This window comes from Callospermophilus lateralis, unplaced genomic scaffold (genome assembly GCF_048772815.1).
Source record: "Callospermophilus lateralis isolate mCalLat2 unplaced genomic scaffold, mCalLat2.hap1 Scaffold_83, whole genome shotgun sequence".
Taxonomy (NCBI): domain Eukaryota; kingdom Metazoa; phylum Chordata; class Mammalia; order Rodentia; family Sciuridae; genus Callospermophilus; species Callospermophilus lateralis.
In genome coordinates, this window is record NW_027516368.1 from 3,328,580 (window position 1) to 3,347,830 (window position 19,251).

General features: G+C 51.9%; 1 pseudogene; it reads left to right on the forward strand.

Moving 5' to 3' along the window:
* LOC143641038 (leucine-rich repeats and immunoglobulin-like domains protein 1) overlaps positions 1-12,814 on the forward strand; it is a 113,523-nt pseudogene extending 100,709 nt beyond the window's left edge.
* The last annotated feature ends 6,437 nt before the right edge of the window (positions 12,815-19,251 follow it).

Below are 19,251 nucleotides of genomic sequence, written 5' to 3' on the forward strand. Positions count from 1 at the left end.
AATATACAGAAAAATGAAGATCACATTCATGATGTCTTCAAGATTCCTTTGCAACCGTTCAAAGAAAAGAGGGTTACTTCTGGACACTGGTATAGATCTTTTCTTTATTTGGGGTGATTATTTGGATACAGCTTCTATTGCAAAGAATATTCCCTCTGTCCATGCATACCACACCCACCTCTGACACTCTTCACAACCATTCCTGAGAAAAAGAGGCCAGGAGGTAAAGAGTGCCATAGAGGGCAGTGAATCTGCAATAGCACCACCAGGATTCCATTCTTGACTTTGGAGCAGGTAAGATTGGAAGGATGGGGTAGGAGGACCAGTGTGTTGACTCTTTTCTCAAAGACCACTCCCCAGCTAACTATCTACCTTTGTTCTCTGTGCTTAACCATTTGACTTGAGAAGGAAAGTTTAATATGTCCCAAACTTTCTCTTGAATCAAGTCTCCAAGGAAAGAGACTGAATCTCTGTAAAGCACCAAGGAAACCACTCAAGAGAACTAATCTTGGTGGATGGTGGCAAGTCTTGGGGACTCCTGTCCTGGAGCCTGTGATTCTGCCCATCATGGGGAGCAGAGGTTTTTCAAAGAGGAAATTTGGAGAAATGATATTAGAGAGGAGGCATCAGGAAGGAGAAGATCAGGGAGAAGAAGGTTAGAAAAAAGAAATTTGGGGAGGAGAGAGTCAGGGAAAAAAAATCATTTGTTTTAAAGCTGTAAGGGATATATAGTCATCAAAGCATCAAATGAACCCCTGTTACATTCCCCCACTGTCAATTTCTAGCTTCTACTTCTATGGAAAGTGAGTAATGACATCTCCAAGCTACTTCCTGTCAAAAAGGGAAGCTGAAGTGAGTCTGCAGAATGGAAGGTTTCTACTTGTTGTAGCCATTCTCTCTTCTGGGTTTTTGTGACATAGTTGCAAAGGGAGGAACAGCATCAGAGCAGTAAATGGAATGACACACTCACAAGGCCATTTATGACAAGGGTACTTGGAATGAGGTAGAGAAGACCCAGTAAAATAGACTTAATACCTCTTGGTATCCAAGTGAAGAGGCTAGAGAACCAGTCAGTGAGGCCTATTCCCCATCCCATCCAGAATGGATGTGTGGTGGTCCAGGGTCTGTGGTAGCCAGGTTGCTCACTGCCTGATCTTTTCAATCCTGGTCTCCACCTGTGAGGAGGTGGTGATATAAATGCAGCAGGAGGTATTAGTGATAGCACAAACTCTCCCTCACCCAGCTGACAGAAAGTCCAATGCCATGAGGTTATCTAGAACCACCTTGGCCAAGGAGTCCGGAGAAGTCTGTAAATTTGAGATGGACAAGGCGGTGCCACTGGGCAAGGTGATCAAAGTTTTTGACAGATTCCGGAGGATGCAGTGGTGTGCCCCAATTCCCCAGAAGGGTAATAAATATTTATTTCATAACTTAAAATCTCTCTCCTCCCTGTTGGATCACGTGACCCTCTGGAAAAAACATGTAGTGTGTGTGTGTGTGTGTGTGTGTGTGTGTGTGTTTGTGTGTGTGTGTATTCCAAATGTCTCCATGCGTGCAATGTGTGTGTCTGTGTGTCCATGTGTGTTATAAATTTCCACTTACATTACATGGCATTTTGAGGTGGTAAAGGCACAGTCATATCTCCACAAAAGCCAGCTATGGTATTCTCAACACTACAAGCTTTTTATGACACCTAGGTGGAGACTACCAGGATGTCTGGAAGACTAATCAGGGCTACACAAGAATTTCCTGTAGCACGGGCAGCATCTGTAGATCTATGGGAAGCTGTCTCTGTGTCTTGTGGTATTGTCACAAGAGTCCGTGGATGTGTAGTTTCCTGTTCTTCCCAACTCCTCAGAGCTGGGCAGGCTCTTCAAATAGAAAAGCTTTTGAAGTGATCCAGATTGTACCAGATCCCCTCCAGACACACATATTTCCTGAAGTAAATGGTGCTGAAAATCAGCCTATCATAGTACCATTATCAGAAAATGTGGAGTAAGGCCTGGCCTAATCTACAATCAAAGTTTCTGCCTCAGTTTCTTGATTGATACCACATTATCCTTTCCTGCCTATAGCCCTATCCATTATTCCAGAATAGCCCGATTTGCTATCAAATGTGGCTTGGGGCACAGGCCCACCCTCTGATCAGGACACAGCTAGCAGCATAGCGGGGATTCAAAGTGAGCTCTCCAAGGTCATGAACACGGAGTTCTTATGGGCTCATTTGTTTCTCTCCTCACCCACCAGCCCCACAAAAACGAGATATTTTTGAGTCAGAACCCACAATACATCAGAATGTGTTCTTATCTGGAGACAGGATCTTTACAGAGGTAATCAATTTAAAATGAGGTCGTTAGCATAGGCCCTAATCCATTATGAATAATATCCTTATAAAAAAGGTAAAATCTGTACATCAATAGAGGGAAAGTGATGTGAAAAGACACAATGAAAAAAACAAAACTCAGCCATCTACAGTCCATGGAGAGATGTCTGGAATAGATCCTCCCCTTATAGCCCCCAGAAGGAACACATCCTGCCAGATTCTAGCCTCAGAACTGTGAAACAATATATTTCTGTTTTCTAAGCCATCCAAATGGTGGTACTTTGTTATAGCAGCCCAGAAATCTCCGTCCACAGTTACAAATTGCAAGTGTATGTCCCTGACTATCATTTCCTTGCAGCTGTCCAAATGTACAGTTTACAGCTTAAGACGGCTTGTTCCCAGGGTCACGTCATGGTACATTCTCACACCAGACAGCACATACTCTGCATGACCTCACACAGTGCTCCTGACAAATCTGAGAATGGACAGAGTCTAACACACAGAACAGCCACAGTGATGGTCATAAAACACTTGTTCCACGTGATTAAACTTCAACTACAAATTTAGCTAAGTTATCCCCAAATTAAAAGACTATAAAAGAATGTTAGGGAGGCATTACTGGGTTTGATACAGTGCTTTTAAAAAGAGACAAAGTCATGGTGTACAGGTAATTTTGTAATCACTGAATTGCAAAATCAAAGGATGAATTCATGTTTAACCTATCAGGAAACTCATCTGATTATGACTGGGCAGATGTTTTCATTGTCTGTGGAAGGCTGCTGACTCTAGATACCCTGGATATATACAACACTTTTTTTTTTTTAATTCTGAATGCCTAACAACTAAAATTGTCCCCAAATGGAAGTAGTTTCATCCTCTAACATTACTGGCACAGAGATTTTCAACTAAAGATCCACTCTAGTTTATCCATCCTCCTGCATAACACTTATTGTGTAAAACAGGCAAAGTCCTGGGCATCGAAGGAGTAGAAAGAATAGTCAGAATCCTATCAATCTTGCTTGCAAAAAAGCTTAGATGCTTCTAGGAGAAATAAGACAGGCACATAGCAAACTACAGCATAGAACAGAAAATTATTAGTGTCACACACAAAAAGGAACAGCTAAAATGCCACAAGAGGTCAGAGGCATTTAGGAAGGAAGACACTGTGGGAGTGGTGACATTTTTCTAGATGAATGTCATTACTGGGGAGAGAAAATGGCATCAGCCAAGAAAGAAAGACATTGAGGACTGACTGGAGTACAGGGAATGTTTAGAGGAGGCAGGAAATGCACTTAGAAAGGTCATCTCTATCTCATTTACAGAGGGTTTGAACAACTGCATCAGGAAGGCAAGTTTTGCTCCAAAGAACAAAAGTAGCCACTCAAAAAAAAAAGATGACCTACAGAGGTGCTGCCAGAGAAATTCCAGAGGTAAGAAGTCACCCCATGAGGTGTCTCCTTTTCAGACCACACGAGTCTCTGGATTCATGCTAAGGAAAGATCAATCCTTCATCATAGACACATACCACACAGTGCAGGGAAGCTATAACCTAATGAAAGCCCAGGTATGTCTTAAGTGCTTCATAGGGAATAGAAAATCCAAACCCAAGGCGACTCTTCCCTTGTCAATGATTCTCCTGGGCAGGAAGCCAGTTCAGAGAGGTTTTCAGCTTGTTTTCAAATCACAAATGACAATTTCTTAGCAGGAAGTAATATTTTCCCACTTTTTCTCACTCCTTGACACATAATTGGTAGACTCTCCCAATACCTGATGGTATCATAAAAAAAAGAGCTGAAGGGAAAATAACTGCTGTGGGTTGGTAAACTCTAGGATCTCTGACCTGATTAAAGGCATTTCCAGTGAAACAACTATGTACAAAGTAACTAGGAAAAAGGAGGAAGGTGGAAAAAGCCGAACGCTCCTGGTCAGGGGCGGAGTTGAATGGGGAGGGGGCGCTTAGCCCATGCAAGCCGGAGACTTCAGGCTTGGGGCCAGTGAGGCCACACCGGGAGCACACAGCCAACAGCCTGCGCCAAGTCTCACACGGAGGGACGCTCATGAAGCCATAGGCAAACTCAAGGAAAAGCCCTCTCTGACCTGTAGAACACCCAGACTTTCCCCTTGCCCACTGCCAGCACCCTGGAGCCCACGCACGCACAGACACTCTGTTCTGAGTGTACTGATTCAAACTTTGTCCAACTTGAGTGGCTGGACACAAACTCCTTTCCGTTCCTCTCTTGCCAGGCCTGCTCTTTCTGAAGCAGAGAGGGAGGAGGTTCTCAGCTTCAAGACCCGGGAGAGGGCTGGAGCCTCCTTTTGCTGGTACATTAGCCCCTGGCCACCCGCCAGGCCTCCGGACACTGGACGCCTTCTTCGCTCAAAGGCTCTGGTAGTTGGAGTGGCCTCGATGGGGCCCTGGCCTCACCTCTCCGCTGCCCCTCCCGGGCCTTCCCAGGGGCCAGCTGGCGTCCCTGATTGTTACGTTGAGGACCCTGCTGGATTTGGAGCGAGAATTCAGGGCTGCCAGTCCCTTGCCAAGCCATCATCTTGCGGCTCTCAGCCTTTCTTAGCTGATTTTCCCCCAGCCTTCTCCCTGGGTTATGTCTCTCCCCACCCGTCACTCTGTCTCTGTCTCTGGCGGGGCTGCCTCAGTCTCTCTGTGTCTCTCAGTCTCTGTCTCTCTTGTTTGTTTCAATGCGCGGACACTGATTGCGCCTTATGAAGTTCTAACTGATTTTGTGTCAGGAAGATCTTTCTCGCTGCTACCCAGCCTGGCATGACGGATTAAACATCAACTAGTTAAATAAAAATTAATATCAACTGCCTCCTAACTTCTAATGTCATGTTGTTTATAACTAATGAACTGATTAGGGGATAAACACATCACGGAGACATTCGGCTCTCCTGCCTCAGCTCCGTCGCCACCAATGCCCACTCTCCGGCAGGGCCTGCCTGCTGCCAAGCCAGAGGGAGGAGGGGGCTGGGGGCAGGGCAGGCTGCAGAGGCTGGGAGCTCCCTGGGGCTTGTTCTCTGCCTCCTCTTTCCCTTTCTTATTTTCCTTTCTCTTTCCCTTCCTCTGTGCATTTCCTTTCCTTGGTCTCTCCTTCCCCCCTTTTTTTCTTCTGATGTAATCTTCCTTCCTTTTCCCTTTGCCCCTCCTTCCCTTCCTTTCTTTCCTGTCCTCTTCTGACCTTTGCTTCTCTGCCTCTGTCCATCAGACTGTCCCGGATTCTCTCTCCCTCTTTCTTATCTCCCCACCCCTCAGTCTGGGGCTAGAATCCATGCATTTCTGGGTCTCTCTTTTCCTTACTCTACCCATCTCTGCCTCTCTCTTCCCTCTTCTTCCCCCTTATTTATATTCTCTCCTCCTTGGCCAGTGCAGAGTATAATGTTTACCAGTATCCTAGTAACTGGGCTTCTGCCCTGCTAAAAGCAGGAGATGTGGCCACTCTCTTGCACCTGGTAGAAAACACACACACACACACAAGTACACACACCAGCTACTTAAAGGAGCAAGAAGAGAGCTAGAATAAGTGGGGCTGTGTTTTCTATTCTCTATTCTTTCTGGGAGGGGAATAAGGAAATAAAAATGATTTCTTAAACTTTTGCCTTTCCTCTTGTCCCAGAAGCAATTGATACAAGTTCAAGTGCTAAGTTTAATTTCAGTAAACGAAAAATTGCGCTGATGTCTTTCCTCCAGGGGCTTCAAATTTCTCACTAGCCAGCTCCAGCCTGACCTGAGTAGTCTCCTACAGGGTCCTTTTCTTAAAGATACTTAAACCAAATCACAATTGTCATCATGACAACAATAAGGCAGAAAAGTAAGTAATCACAGACCCAGCCGTGGTGATTTTTTTTCCCCCTAAGAAGCCACAATGTTTAAACTTGGTTTGCCCTGGACCACAGGGTCTGACAAGACAATAACAAAGAAAAAGCTTTTAAAACCAATTTAGCACACGTGAAAATGTAATTCTAATGAAGAATCAATAGGCTGGCGGATCATTTTTCCTGGGATTCCTTGGAGAACCTGAGAGAGACTTTCAATCAATGGGACAGGCAATGAGCAAAAGGGCTCCAGAGACAGTGTGGGACAGGGGTGAGGGCTAGGAGACAAAGAGAAGCACAGTCCAAGGGAGGAGGCTGGAGGGGCTTGAGATATAGGGCTCAACATTGTAGCATCACTTTGTTGGCTTTGGAGAAAGAGTATCAGATCCAAGAGCAAAGAAGTTTCCTTCCTCCTCATAGTCCCTCTGGTATGCGACAGGCTGCTTAGCACAATGGCCTCAGCTGCCTTCCCCTGGGCCCAGGCCCTGGTCCTGGCACTGCCCCAACCCTGGGCCCTGTGTTCAGGTAACTGTGACCAGACAGCTCAGGAGCAAGCAGGAGGCACTAAGCTGAGTGTGTGTGTCCCCAGTTCAAAACACCTGGTTCCCAATTAGGTACCTCCCTATGTGTCAAGTCAAGGACATTGGGTCTCAGTTTCTGTCTCTGTCAAGAGCACCTGTTGTTACGTATGGTCATACCTTACATTTTATGAATCAGGTGCATGCACATTCTCTCCCAAGAAACTTTTGAAAAGGGAAAGGGAAATTATTATCACTATTTTAGAGAAGAAGAAACAAAGGCAAAAACAGCTGTGCAGAGGTATGGTCAGGTCACATCCCTTGTGTGGGACTGGGTGTGGTTCTGAATAGGTGACAATGAGATACTAATTATGTGTGATCCTCTCATGTGTATATAATGGAATGACCACATGATAATTATATGTGTGTGTGCTTAAAGTTTCATTTATTAATGCTGTTCTCTTATCCTTGCCCTTGGAAATGTTGTTCAGTTATAACAAAAAGAAAAAAAACCGTTTTGTTTTTATGCACTTGGGTTGGGAAATCACCAATAAAAAAGAGAAAAAAAACACCGAGGTCTAACATTTTAAATTTTAAAACACTGGTAAGATGGGACTGAGAGTGTAGCTCAGTGGTGGAGCACTTGCCTAGCATTCTGGAGGCCCTGGCTTCAATCCCCAGCACTGTTTAAAAACAAAATTGGTCAGGTGACAATTGACCATGATTGGATTTGTCTGAAATGGCAGAGTCATGTTCCTGTGGGAAGGGTTTTTTAAAACTTAAGTCAAGGAACCATGATACAAGTTTTGCCTTGGAGCTTCCTGTTAGTAGATGCATAATCTTTCTAGAAGAAGCTCAGTTGAAGTTCCAGGAGACAACCTCAGTTCCTGAGGGAAATGGGCCTGTGAGCCCTGTGAACCTGAGCTCCACCCCTTGCCTTAGAACCTGTCTTCTGGGCCAGTGTGTGTGTGTGTGTGTGTGTGTGTGTGTGTGTGTAGAAAGAGAGGAAGAGAGAGACAGAGTTAAAGCCAGCCACAGGCCTCTGTCTGCACATGGGCTTACCCCACATTTTCCTTGACAACCTCTCAGAGTTGACAACCTCTTGGAGTGGGTGGCAGAATAAAGTGGAACAAATGAATAGGGAGACCATGGAGAGGATAGGTATGGAAACGGTATGGAGAGCGGTGTATGTGTGTGTAAAAAAGTAGGAAGGACTACAAGCTGGTACCTATGAAAAAAAGTGGAGTATGGAAGGTTTGAAGGAGAATTAGACCAAGGTGTAAGAGTTATAAATTTCAGATTGGGAGGGTTTGGTGTAGGGAATAGGGTTGGACTTTTGAAAGGGATTAAAACATCAGTGTGCTCAGAGTGGGTGTGAGTCCAAGGGCCCCGGAGTCTTAGGGTAAGGGATTCCAGAATATGGTAGAAGGGCATGTTCAAGTGGCAGTCTAAATGAGTGTGAGAGGGATGGGACTTTCCTCCTCTTTCCCTGGTCCTCCTCATCTCTTCAGACGCAAGGAAGCCAGTACTTTTTCTTTTCGTTTGATTGTTTTAAAAAAATAAGAAGAAAAGTGATTCAGAGTGGGAGAGCTTATGAAGGATTTCCTGAGCAGCTCACAATGAATGTATTGGTGACAGGGACCTCTGGGAACGACTGCACGGCCTGTGAAAGTTGGAGCACTACTGTATCTTGGAGACTGAGCCTGAGACCTGAAGGTGCGTGACAGGCAGTGGAACCTGATGGTCCAGAGAGTAGGATGGGGAGAGTGCCCAGAGTCCTGGGGAAGGGTTACAGCACAAAGTTGGGGAGCGAGGACGCCCCTGTGCTGTATACTGAAGGGGACCGTGTGACAGTGAAGAAGAGGGGGTGGGGTGAGAGGGTGTGCAGGCGTCTAGACCCGGGATTCGGTCTTTAGGCGCCTCAGGCAGCAAGGGTGCCTGCAGCTGGCTGGGGGCCTCTGCGCGCGTGTACGCGCATGTGCGCGAGGCGGAGAGCCCGGGGCTCCAGCCCCTCTGCTGGCTGCTGTGCCTCGGCGCCGCGGGTTGGGTGAGCGCGGGCGCAAGCCAAGCGCACCGCCGAGGCGGCGGGCAGCCTGGGTTATCTGAGCCGCTCGGTCTTGGGTGGCTGATCCCAGATCTCCGGGCAGCGGCGGCCAAGGCAAGACGCACTGTCCCGCCGCAGAGAAGCCGGGAAGCCAGGCCCAGGCGGCCGGGAGCAGAGTATGGAACAGCATGCGGGTCGGGCAGGTAAGAGCGAGGAGAGACTGGTCAGCGTCTCGGGCAAGGGTGCGGGGAGCACCAGAGGGCTTCTGGCGGCCAAACCAAGAACGCATCCCACTCTTTTTTCTTTCCTGTGCTTGGTACCCAGCTGTACCGTAAGGGCTGGGGACAGAATCCCTGCGGACTCTTCTCACCCCTGGGACTTCCAGGGCCTTCCCTCCCGGTGTCCTCTAAATCTTCTAATGAAAACTTTCCACCCAGAAAACGTTAGTCTTACAACTTCTCATACGTCTTTGGAGTACTTGGTTTTTCCTTCCTCTTGGGTGTTTAGGACTTGATCTTTCAACTTTTCTCAGAGCATATATATTTTGCCCAACTTCCTCCAAGTTGAGAGTGTTGGGAAGGCCTTAATTTCTAGTGGGAAGGGAGATGTGAGTGTGGGCCTCTGTGCCTATGCTAGTGGGTAGGAAACACTGAGTGCACATACCTGTGTGCACTTGTAAGAGTCTTGTATATGATTACGAGCACTAGTGTTGATGCTCCTATGGGGTGGGGGGGGGAGGGGAGGCTCTGCCCTCCAAATCAGGAGAGGTTCAAGGGAGGCCTAGGGAAAAGATGGCACCCTAGGGGACCCAGATAGGGAGGAGAATCTGAAACTGTCTACTCAAGTGCTGACTGAAGGCTGATTTTCTCCTCTCCTCCACCCCCAGGCCTGCCAACTCAGCTTTGACTGCCCATTAGGTGTCCTGGTGTAGTGTAGGGGTAGCAAGCCAAGAACCCAAGTTTAGTTTGGGATTGGTGGGAAGGAAGAGGGCTGGGTTGGGTTTCCAGAGTTTTCCAAATACTTCCATAGAGGTCAAAGCCTCACTCCTCACCTTTCCCAAATCTCATTTCTCCCCTCCCCACTCACCCAGCTCAAGTTCCCGTTTTTTGTGTTTTTTTTTCAGCTGATAACGCATGTCCGCCCCCCCCCCCCAGTACTACCCTTGCTCTAGCTTCTTGATTGGGCTGTCCCCATTCTCCTCCCAGTTCTTGCCCTGACCGGAAGAACCTGGGCCTTTAGAAGTGTAAACTGTGGCCTCCTGGGTTTTTAGGGCTGTGGGCAGACCCTCTGCAACAGAGGTTTAAGTAGGGAGATCAATAGCAAACAGTTGTAATAATCTAATTAATTATGGCAAAATTAAAAGCGAGTACAAAATCAATCTCTGATGGTGTTGAAGATGGAATTCAATTGAGAGCCCATCTGTGCACCCCCTCGACCGTATAAATATGCAGCCCAAGGACAGACCTAATGGCTGGGTCTTCCTGGGAACCTCTCTCCCCCTTCCTTCCTTTCCTGTCCAGGGCTTCTCTCTTCTTCTTTCTCTCAGAATATATTTTGCCTTCTGATGCCCTTTCCTCTGTCCGGTTTGCTTAGACTCCTGGAACTACCACGTTTCTATTTTCCCTCTAGGCAGGCCTGAGGTGCATGGAGTGGGTTCCCAGTCTCAGCAAGTCTTCCAGCAGTTGTGTGGAGTCCCCCTCCCCAGGAAGAAGGAGGCAGAGCATGGGGACATCCTTGTGCAAGTGTCAGGGTCCTCATCCTCAATTACTTGGGATACTTTAGAAGAGACCAGGGCATTTTCCGCATACCCGGGGAACCTGTGCCTATCCTGACCCCTGACCGTAGGACAAGCCTGCATACCAGACTCCGGTTCCCTTCCCTCCTTTCCCCAAGAGGGGCTCCCACTTCTGGCAGGCGCAGCTCGGCAAGGGCGGGGAGGAGCCGCGGAGCAGCGCCGGAGGCAGGGCGGTGTTGGAGAGGAGGAAATCTCCCCTCAGGTTAAGGCGCCCCCCACCAGCCGAGCCGCAGGGTCTTCCGCCCTCGCCCCTTCGCCGCCTTCTTTCTCTCTTCACTGCTCCGGTTCCCCTTCCCTGTTCTTTACCAAAGCCGCGTCTGGCCGGGGTACCACTCCCTGGGGGCCCTGTCCCCTGGACTGGCCCTGTGCCCTTTTTGGTCCCTCCCCATGAGTTCAAAATGACAGCGACAGACACGCACTAACCAACCTGCCTGCCGGACACCCAGGCGCAACCGCCACAGCCAGGTTTGCGAAGGATGCGGGTTTTATTTGGTCTCGCTGAGCCTGTTTCTAAGCTGCGAAAACCATCAGGAAAGGGTGAAGGAAGGGGAAAGGGGAGAGATTCAGTAACTAGGTCAATTGTGGTCTTCAGATAGTGTAGCCTGTACCCCCAGAGCCATAAAAATAAGACGTTTATTTATGTCCACCATTTTTCTCCGCTATCTGTCCCAGTGGCTCTCTGGTTCTCTGGCTCCCCGTCGCTGTTCCTCTGCCTCTCCCTCCTGGGGTTCTGAACCCACTCTATGACTCACGCTGACTTCCCAGGCTTCTTTCTACCCTCAGAGACCCCTCCCTCTCCCTGGTCCCGCTGCCGGGTCCTCAGAGCCTGGGGGAGACACAGCCAGATGCCTCCCGCCCTCTTTTGCCAGGCCTCCTCACCCCGTTATTAATTGCTGTGTTGACCTGCAGGATTGATTGGCGGCCCCGCTGGAAGAGGCTGAGGAGGCCTTGGCCTCCAAGCAGCCTGGCTGAGGGCAGAGCGAGGAGGGGGAGGTGCTGGATGCGGGGCCTGGCTCCCAGCTCAGCCCCGCCTGGAACACAGCTGTTTGCCTAAACACCCTTGGCCACCCCCCTCACATACTTTTTATGCACCCTCAACACTTTAAACACACACTCACACCATCCCCTCACCAAAAGATGCGCTGCCTCCAAATTCTCCTTAATTGATTTAGAAATTGCAAGAGTATTCTTCCACTAGTCAGTTTCTTCAACATATTCGTTAGCCGCGGGTCTAGACCCTACCGCAGGTCTAGACGTGGCAGGACAAACTACGGGGCCTGGACCTAATATCCCAGATTTATTTCGCACCCTTTCTTTTCTAGGAACAGTTACAGAAAGTTAAGCGATAATTCTGGATGCGGGTAACCCTTAAAATCTCAAATCAAGGCACTTTTTTTTTTCTTGCCCTGTCTCCTGAATGATTCACTTCAGGCCTTTTGTTTCAAGTGCGGGGAATCTCTGGCTGCCGGAGGGTGGAGGGCAGAGAGTTGCAGTCGCCTGGGGCAGGGGTCTAACCCTACAGCGAAGGCCCGGCCCTCCCCTCCCTATCCCTTCCCTCGCCTGCCCAAAGGGTCGCGTGCGAACACACACACTCGCGCTCACACACGCATGCACACTTACACGGCCCCCATAGCTGCAGCAACACCCCTAGCCCAACCCCAGGCCACAAACGGCGAGCCAAGAACCCCCAGGGCGTCCTGGCTCTAGGCTGGACGTGAGAGAAGGCAGGAATATACAAACCTTGGCGGGTCCCCTGAGAGACCCCCTTTCCTTGGGCCTCTCCCTGTTTCAGCCAGCCCCTCTTGACTCGGTGTCCCCTCTCCCCTTCGCTCCGGTCCTTTGTCTCCAGCCACCTTGCAGCCTGTCCTCGCCTGGGCGGCCCTGCTCTTCGGCCGGCCTCCCTGTCTCGAAGGCGGGTCTCCCCCTGCCTTGCCCGCTCCCGGCTCTGGCACGCGCAAGGCCTGCTCCTCGCGTCCAAACAGCAGCTGGGAGAGGAGGAAGGGAGGGAGCTCGCGCTGCGGAAGGATCCGAGATGGTAGATTTGGTGTCTGCTCCCAACTCTGGGGAAACTCAGCCCCGGTGCTCCCGCCCCTCTCCAACTATTCCTCAGCGCTGCCCAGCCCCGCGCCCAGGCCCGCATTTGGCCTTTACTTTCCCTACGTACTGTCTGTGGCTATTTCGCTTTCCCTGGTTTCCTGACACCCGCAGTTGCGATCCCTTTGCCTTGCACTCCGATCCCTTTTGGCTGCCTCTTGATGCTGTCTGTCCCCTCCCTCCGCAGTCCCCACTGTTGCAGTGGCGGTGGCTGATAGCGCTAGGGTCGCCTCGGATCCGCCCTCACTACATCCCTCGACCGCTGCCGAGTCAGGCCGCTGGCTCGGCCCGGTTGAGAGGAGGGTTAATCATTACTTCTCCACCAACACTCAGCCTGGGTCCGACTTTCTCACCCTAGCTCCGGGAGGGGAGGGGAGCTGGCTCGGTGGGGACTTTGGCTTTGCCCAAAGCAGCCTCTTCAGGCCTTCCGGATACAGGTGCCTTCTCAGTTCCCTTAGCGTCCCTGTCCCTTTCACATCCTCTTTCTCCTCCTTCTCTCTCCAGCCGTTCTGTCTCCCCCATCTGCCAGGCCTCTCCCCACCATCTCATCTCCCCTGTGTGTTTGGCAAGTTGACTTCAAGTCCTGGGAGGACCAACTCTCATTGTTTGCAACCAGACCCAACGGGATTTCAGTCAATGGCCCAGCTCCTCCCAGAGGTTTTGGAGGACTGGCCGAAGGGGACCGCGCCTCAGGCCGCAATTAACCTGGCGGTTGGGTGTGTGTGTGTGAGGAATTTAACTGATCCTCCAGCTGCTGGTGGAGGGGGGTAGGAAAGTGGGAACCAAGGAGTGGCAAGAAGGATAAAGCAGAGTGATAAACCTGGATGGAGTATAGTCAAAAGGAAAAGAGGGAAGATCCAAAAGAGAAGAACACAGGAAAGGTCTGCAGCAAGAGTCCCCAGAAAGCTCTACAGAATTGGAATTCAATGGAAAACACCTCTCTCAGATCCTTCCTTTTCCTTTTTGTGGAAGGCCAAGGATTCAAAAAGCTGTTCCTTAATCTACTATAGAAATGTTTGTTTTTCAAAATGCCTTTTGGTTAGCTCCATAGAGTAGACAAGTATCCCCATTTTACAGGTGAAACAACTGAGGCATAAAGAAGAAAAGGGACTATGCCTGTAGGGGCAGCTGGTCCTTCCTGTAGGCTGTGGAATGAGTGATCCCTTTAGCTGTACAGAGGTCCATGCATGTCTGGGGAGGGGGGACAGGCGGTGTCAGGTCTGAGCCAGGAGGACTAGGATCTCTCTGACACATCTCTCACACACACACACACACACACACACACTCATCTATCTAGTTCTTTGATGTGGGCCCTCCTCTCCTACCCTCCCTGCTGGCCAGATTTCTCTTGGATTCACTATTTTTCAGCCTCCTTGTCCAGTGGCCCTCAGGCGGCAGCCACCTGGCTGACCCGTGCCGCTAAAAGGCCGCTTTGGTGGCCAAGTGGCTTTCATTGTCGTTGCCCCTCAAAGGGACTGCGAAGGGTCCGGCGGATCGCAGGGACCTCTAGTGAGGGGAAGCAGGGTTAGAGGGGGAGGGGCTAGGGAGGATAAAAGCCCAGCACGTGCGCAGCCTCAACAGGACCAACAGTCCCGGCGGGCGGGGCCAGGCGGGAGTCAGGCCTTCTGGGCTTCACGCGGGGTGCCCAAATATTGGGAACAAAAGCGGGAAAAGAAGAGTAAGAGCAGGAGGGAGGGAGCAAGGGAGAGAGCGAGGAAGCAGAAATTAGGGGGTCTTTCTTAGATGAAAAAAAAAAAAGAAGAAAGTAGCTTTGGGGGGAATGTGCTGTGGAGTGTGAAATTGCAGCCCATGGTGCTCCATATTGTACCAGAAGCTCTTCCAAAAAAAAAAACATCCTCCAACGTGACCAGAGGGCTAGGCAGGGGGAGGGGCGGGAGAGAATGGGGAGGAGGAGGGAAAGGGCCGGGCGGGAGCTGGTCAGGCCGAGCTGGAGAGGGGGCCGGGGTGCTTGCAGCGGCTGCCTTGGATCTGGCCGCCAAGGGTATGCGCTTGGGCTGCGGCGGGACGCTAGGGGCAAGTGGGCCGAAGGTGCCAGTACCGGAGTTTGTCAGAAGAACTTTTTCTTTTCTTTCTTTTCCTTATTTATTTATTTATTTATTTATTTTTTGGTAGTTGTGACGGTGACTTACCAAACTGGGAATAATCCAGGAAAGGAGCTCGGCTGCGGAGCAGCTGCTCTGCTCTACCCTGGTCTCTTCCCTCCTCGGGTTCTGCTTCTCTTCCCTTCGGACTAGTTTTTTCCCCTTTGATTCTAAACAGCTTTTCCCCCCATGAACTTTAATGCGTTTAATTTGGTCCGAGCTGTGGGGAGCATACCCTGGGGAGATACATTTAATTTCGGAATTTCTAATCCCCTCCCTCAGAGCCCGGGCCTTAGCTCCCGGTGCTGCTCCCCGTGAGGTGGGAGGAGGAAGGCAGGCCAAGCCACGGGGGGGAGGGGCGCGGCTGGGTTGCTCCCGCTGCAGCCCAAGGCCCCCGCCAAGCCCCCCGCGGCCCAGCAGCCTTCCTGAACTGCTTGAGGCCGGGCTCCTGGGTCCCGGGTCAGCGCCCTGCCGGCAGAGGAAGGCAGCCAATGCCTCTGCCTTTTCTCGCCCAGGCAGAAAGCTTTGGGCCTGGGAATGGGAAACCAGTAAAGGAAAAGAGAAGTGTCCACGAAAGGAGCCGGTGCGAGTGGGAACAGCCGAGGGGTCTACCCCGACACTTCACTATTCTGCAGTCTACTCAGAAACATGTTTTAGAGCTTGGGGCGGGTGAGTCACGCTTGGCTTAGGTACACTAGAGGTGGGATGCATATCCCGGACCAGCGCCTCTGGGACACCTGCACCCAAGCAGAGCAGGCGAGGCCCTGCCACAGAACCAGGCTGACCCTAGATTGGCTGAGAGGGAGGAGGCAAGAGTGGGGGCCGCCAAGCGTCAGGCAAGCCTGGCAGGAAAGGGAGCGGAGAAGGCGAAGGAGCCGAGATCCACAAGGAAGATTTATTGGGCAGATCAGATGCACAGAGGCGGCTAATGAAGCAAATCCCGAGATGGGTATCAGAGCAACTCCCCAAAAGTTTATTTGCCTTTAAATTTCCGCAGGGAGGCGGGCGCCTTGTTTGAAGTGTAAATGCCCCTAGGTTGGGGGGTGGAAGGGCAGCTTTGAAAACCCCAGAGAGAAAAGGTTCATTTAGAGGCAGACGGGAAAAGCAACCAACCCTGACAGGTCGGAGCCCAAGTTGTGTTTGGGGTTGGGTTGTTTTCTTTCTTTCCCTCTTTCCTCTTTCCTCTTTCTTTTCTTACTTTTTCCCCTCTACTAGCCTCTATAGAAGAAGAAAAAGAACAGGAAAGGGGGAGTTAGAGGGAGAGGCCAGTGACTGGAGAGGAATCTGCAGGCCAACCCTGGAGGCCTAGGAGAAAGCAGAGCCTTGGCTAACAGGGCTTCTAAATCACCAGGGATCATTGCTCTTTGACTTTCTAGCCCAGAAATGGGCTGGAGCTAAGAATGAAGCTGCCAGGGACTGGTCCTGCAATAGGGTGAGTGTCTGGCTAGTGCAGTGCTGGGAAGAGTGTCCAGGAAGCAGGGGATATACCAAGGCTCTCAGAGGCTATTTGGGACTTGGACTATCATGGAAAGGTCTTCCTTCCTGAGAGGACAGATGTATGAGTACAACTTCCAGCACACCTTGTGGATTTTCACAAAATATGAAAATCCCTCTCTCCCAATATATGAAAAATGCCTGTTATCTACACCCACACTTTATAGTATGTGTAACATTGAGGTACCTATTGGGTTCTAAAAAAATCTGAATCTGTGTGGAAAGGGGGAGTCTACCCATAGTCTTGTTCTTCCAATAGTTCAGACTTCTCAAGACTTAACTCCTGTGATAACCAATATATGGAGACTTGGGACAAGAGCTCCTTTAGTTCTGAGCCCTTCTCAATAAGGACCCTTCTTCAATCCTCCCCACCTCCAATTCTGGGGTAATTACCTCCCTGAAAGAAGCTCAAGTCTGTACCAGCTAATACCACCTGAGAGTCTCTTGCTCCTGGTCTAGGAGCTGTTTGGTTTAGCTGTTTTTCTTTTTCGCTATCCACACGGAGTTAGTGCGTGTTCGTGGGGTTCTGAGGCCAAAGGAAACCCGGGAGCGCCATCTGCAGGCCTTGAGAAGAAGAGACTGACCTTTGGGGCTGGACCCTGCGCCTTCAACCTCCTGCCCAAGGGAACCTGCTTCGCCGCCCAAGGGAAGTGGGGGCAGGGGCTGGGGGGAGCAGATGGAGAAGATTTTATTTTTTTATCTTCTAGAAGTTACTCCGCAGATGGATTAAGCGAATTGGTCTCAGAACAATCCAGGAGGGAGGGCAAATACCAGGATCCCAGCAGACCCAGGCCTCTAAGGAGTGAGAGTCTCAGAACCTCATGCGGCAGAGCTTGGCCTGAGACCCACCAGAGGAGTAAGGGCGTCCTGAAAACCAGAGTTCCAGACGTCCAGCTGGAGTCAGGCTAAGTTGGGCTGAGTCAGGCAGGTGCAGACCCGGATACTATCTGCCGCCCAGGCTTCAGCCAAAGGGACTGGGGCATGAGTCTTCGGCCCTTCCCCCAAGCACCCGAGGCTGCAGACCGGCAGGAGGAACCTTAAGTCTAGGCGGCGAGATTGCAGCACAGCTCGGTCTTCGTGGAGCCGCCCTTTCGCAGACCCAGGGAAGCGGGGGGAGGGAGTGAAGGAGGGAGAGAGTTTTAAAACATCAGCTGAAGTGCCAAGATGATTTATGAGACGAGGGAAAATATTTCATAAAGATCTCCCGGATATTCTGTACTTAACCAGTTAGGAGACAAAGGGCTTCTCCTGCCTAGTGCGTGAGAGCGGACCCCAGCGAGCAAGGGAGCGAGTGCTGGCGAAGGCTGCGGAGTCCGGGCCAGCGACTCCGGTAGAAGTGGGGCCAGGGCCGGCGTGCTGCGCCTCCTGCGCTCGCTCAGATCCGCAGAGCTGGCAGCGGCGGCGCTCCACCGCGTTAGCAGTAGCCTCTTCTCCCCAGCCGGGGAGAGAGAGCTTTGGTCTCCCGCATCCTCTGCCGCCAGCGAACAGACACTCCGCAGTGTTTCTACCCGATCTCCTCCCAGTTACCGAGGGTCCAGGAGCCAGGTCCCCGGGCTTTTCATCCGTTGGGTCCCACCAAGGCAGGTGGGTTCGGGCCGGAGGTCTCCAGCTCGATTCTAAAGCAAGTGTTCTGTACTGCCCAGACCCGGGTGGGCGAGGGGATGCGGGAGGCAGTGTCCACAACTGCGTGTGGGACAGGAGAGGACAAACTGCTGGGCACTTTGCCCCAGAATGAGAATGGTGATGGTGCGTGAATGGCAAGGTACCTCTGGAGGGAAAAGGTAAGGGAAGGACTAGAGAAAGAGGAAGGAAGAGTCAGGACAGAACGGAAGGGAACTCAGAGCTGAGGGTAGTGGGGTTAGTGCTAGGGACAAGGACCGACCCGGGCCCCGTGGCTTATGCGGGCACTGGCCGGTGGTGGATGGCAAGGCTGGGCGAATTGGGACTGAAAGCCTGGCTTCTGAGTGCGGCGCGCTCCGCCGTGCTCTGTGGTTGCCTGAATATTCATTAGACTGGCCGCTCTTTATCCTTATCTAACGTTTACCTTATCGGCGAGTTTCGTTTCTCAGTGTAGTTTTAATCCTGGGCTCCCATTCCTCCTCCCCCTGGTTCGCTCCCCTCCCTCCCTCTTCCTTCGCCCGCGGGTTCCCTCCCTCCCCCCGTTTCCCCCTCCCCTACCCTCCCCTCGCCGGCACTGTAGTGACAGGCGCGGGGCCCTCCTCGCCGAAGCTCGGGGCTCTGGCGCTGGCGAATCACAGAGTGGTGGAATCTATTGCCTTTGTCTGACAAGTCATCCATCTCCCGGCGCGGGGAGGGGGAGGGGGTCTGGAGGGGGCTTTGCAGCTTTTAGAGAGACACACACCGGGAGCCGAGGCTCTAGTCGCCGGCCGAGTCTTCTCGAAGCCGCAACCCACCTGGGGCCAGCCCAGCGCTGCCGGGGCCGCTTACCTCCCTCCCTCCCTCCCGGCCCTTCGGCCGCGGCGGTGTGCGCTTGCCTATTCCGGGGGCGGGGGCCCGCTCGCGCGCTCCCCTCCCGCGGGCGCCCGCTCGGACATCCCAGGGATTGCTACTTCTCTGCCAACTTCGCCAACTCGCCGGCACTTGGAGCAACCCAGCTCCCATCCTGGCGCCCTCGGGCCGCCCCCCGCCCCACGCCCTCTCTGACCAACGCCTCCTGGATGACCGGGTTCCAGGGGAGCTGAGCTAACCGCCTCCCCGGCCCGGCCTCAGACCTGGCAGCAGCTGCTGCGCGAGCAATGCGCCCCCGGTGCCCCCTGGCCCGGCCCATTTCCCCGGGACCGCTCTGCTGATTGTCCAGTCCCGCGCCCCGAAGGTAGGAAGTTGCGGGCACTGCGGTTGCAAGCCCCCGCTGGCCCTGAGGAGTCCCGGCGGGGAGCTCAGCGCAGCGGCCCCCGCCCCCGCGCGCCCCACAGCTGCCGGGCGCCCGCTCACCCTCCCTCCTTCACCGTCCCTCACTTTTCTCCTCAAGTCCTGAAGTTGAGTTTGCGAGGCGACACGGCGGTGGCGCCGCGCTGCTCCCGCTCCTCTGCCTCCCC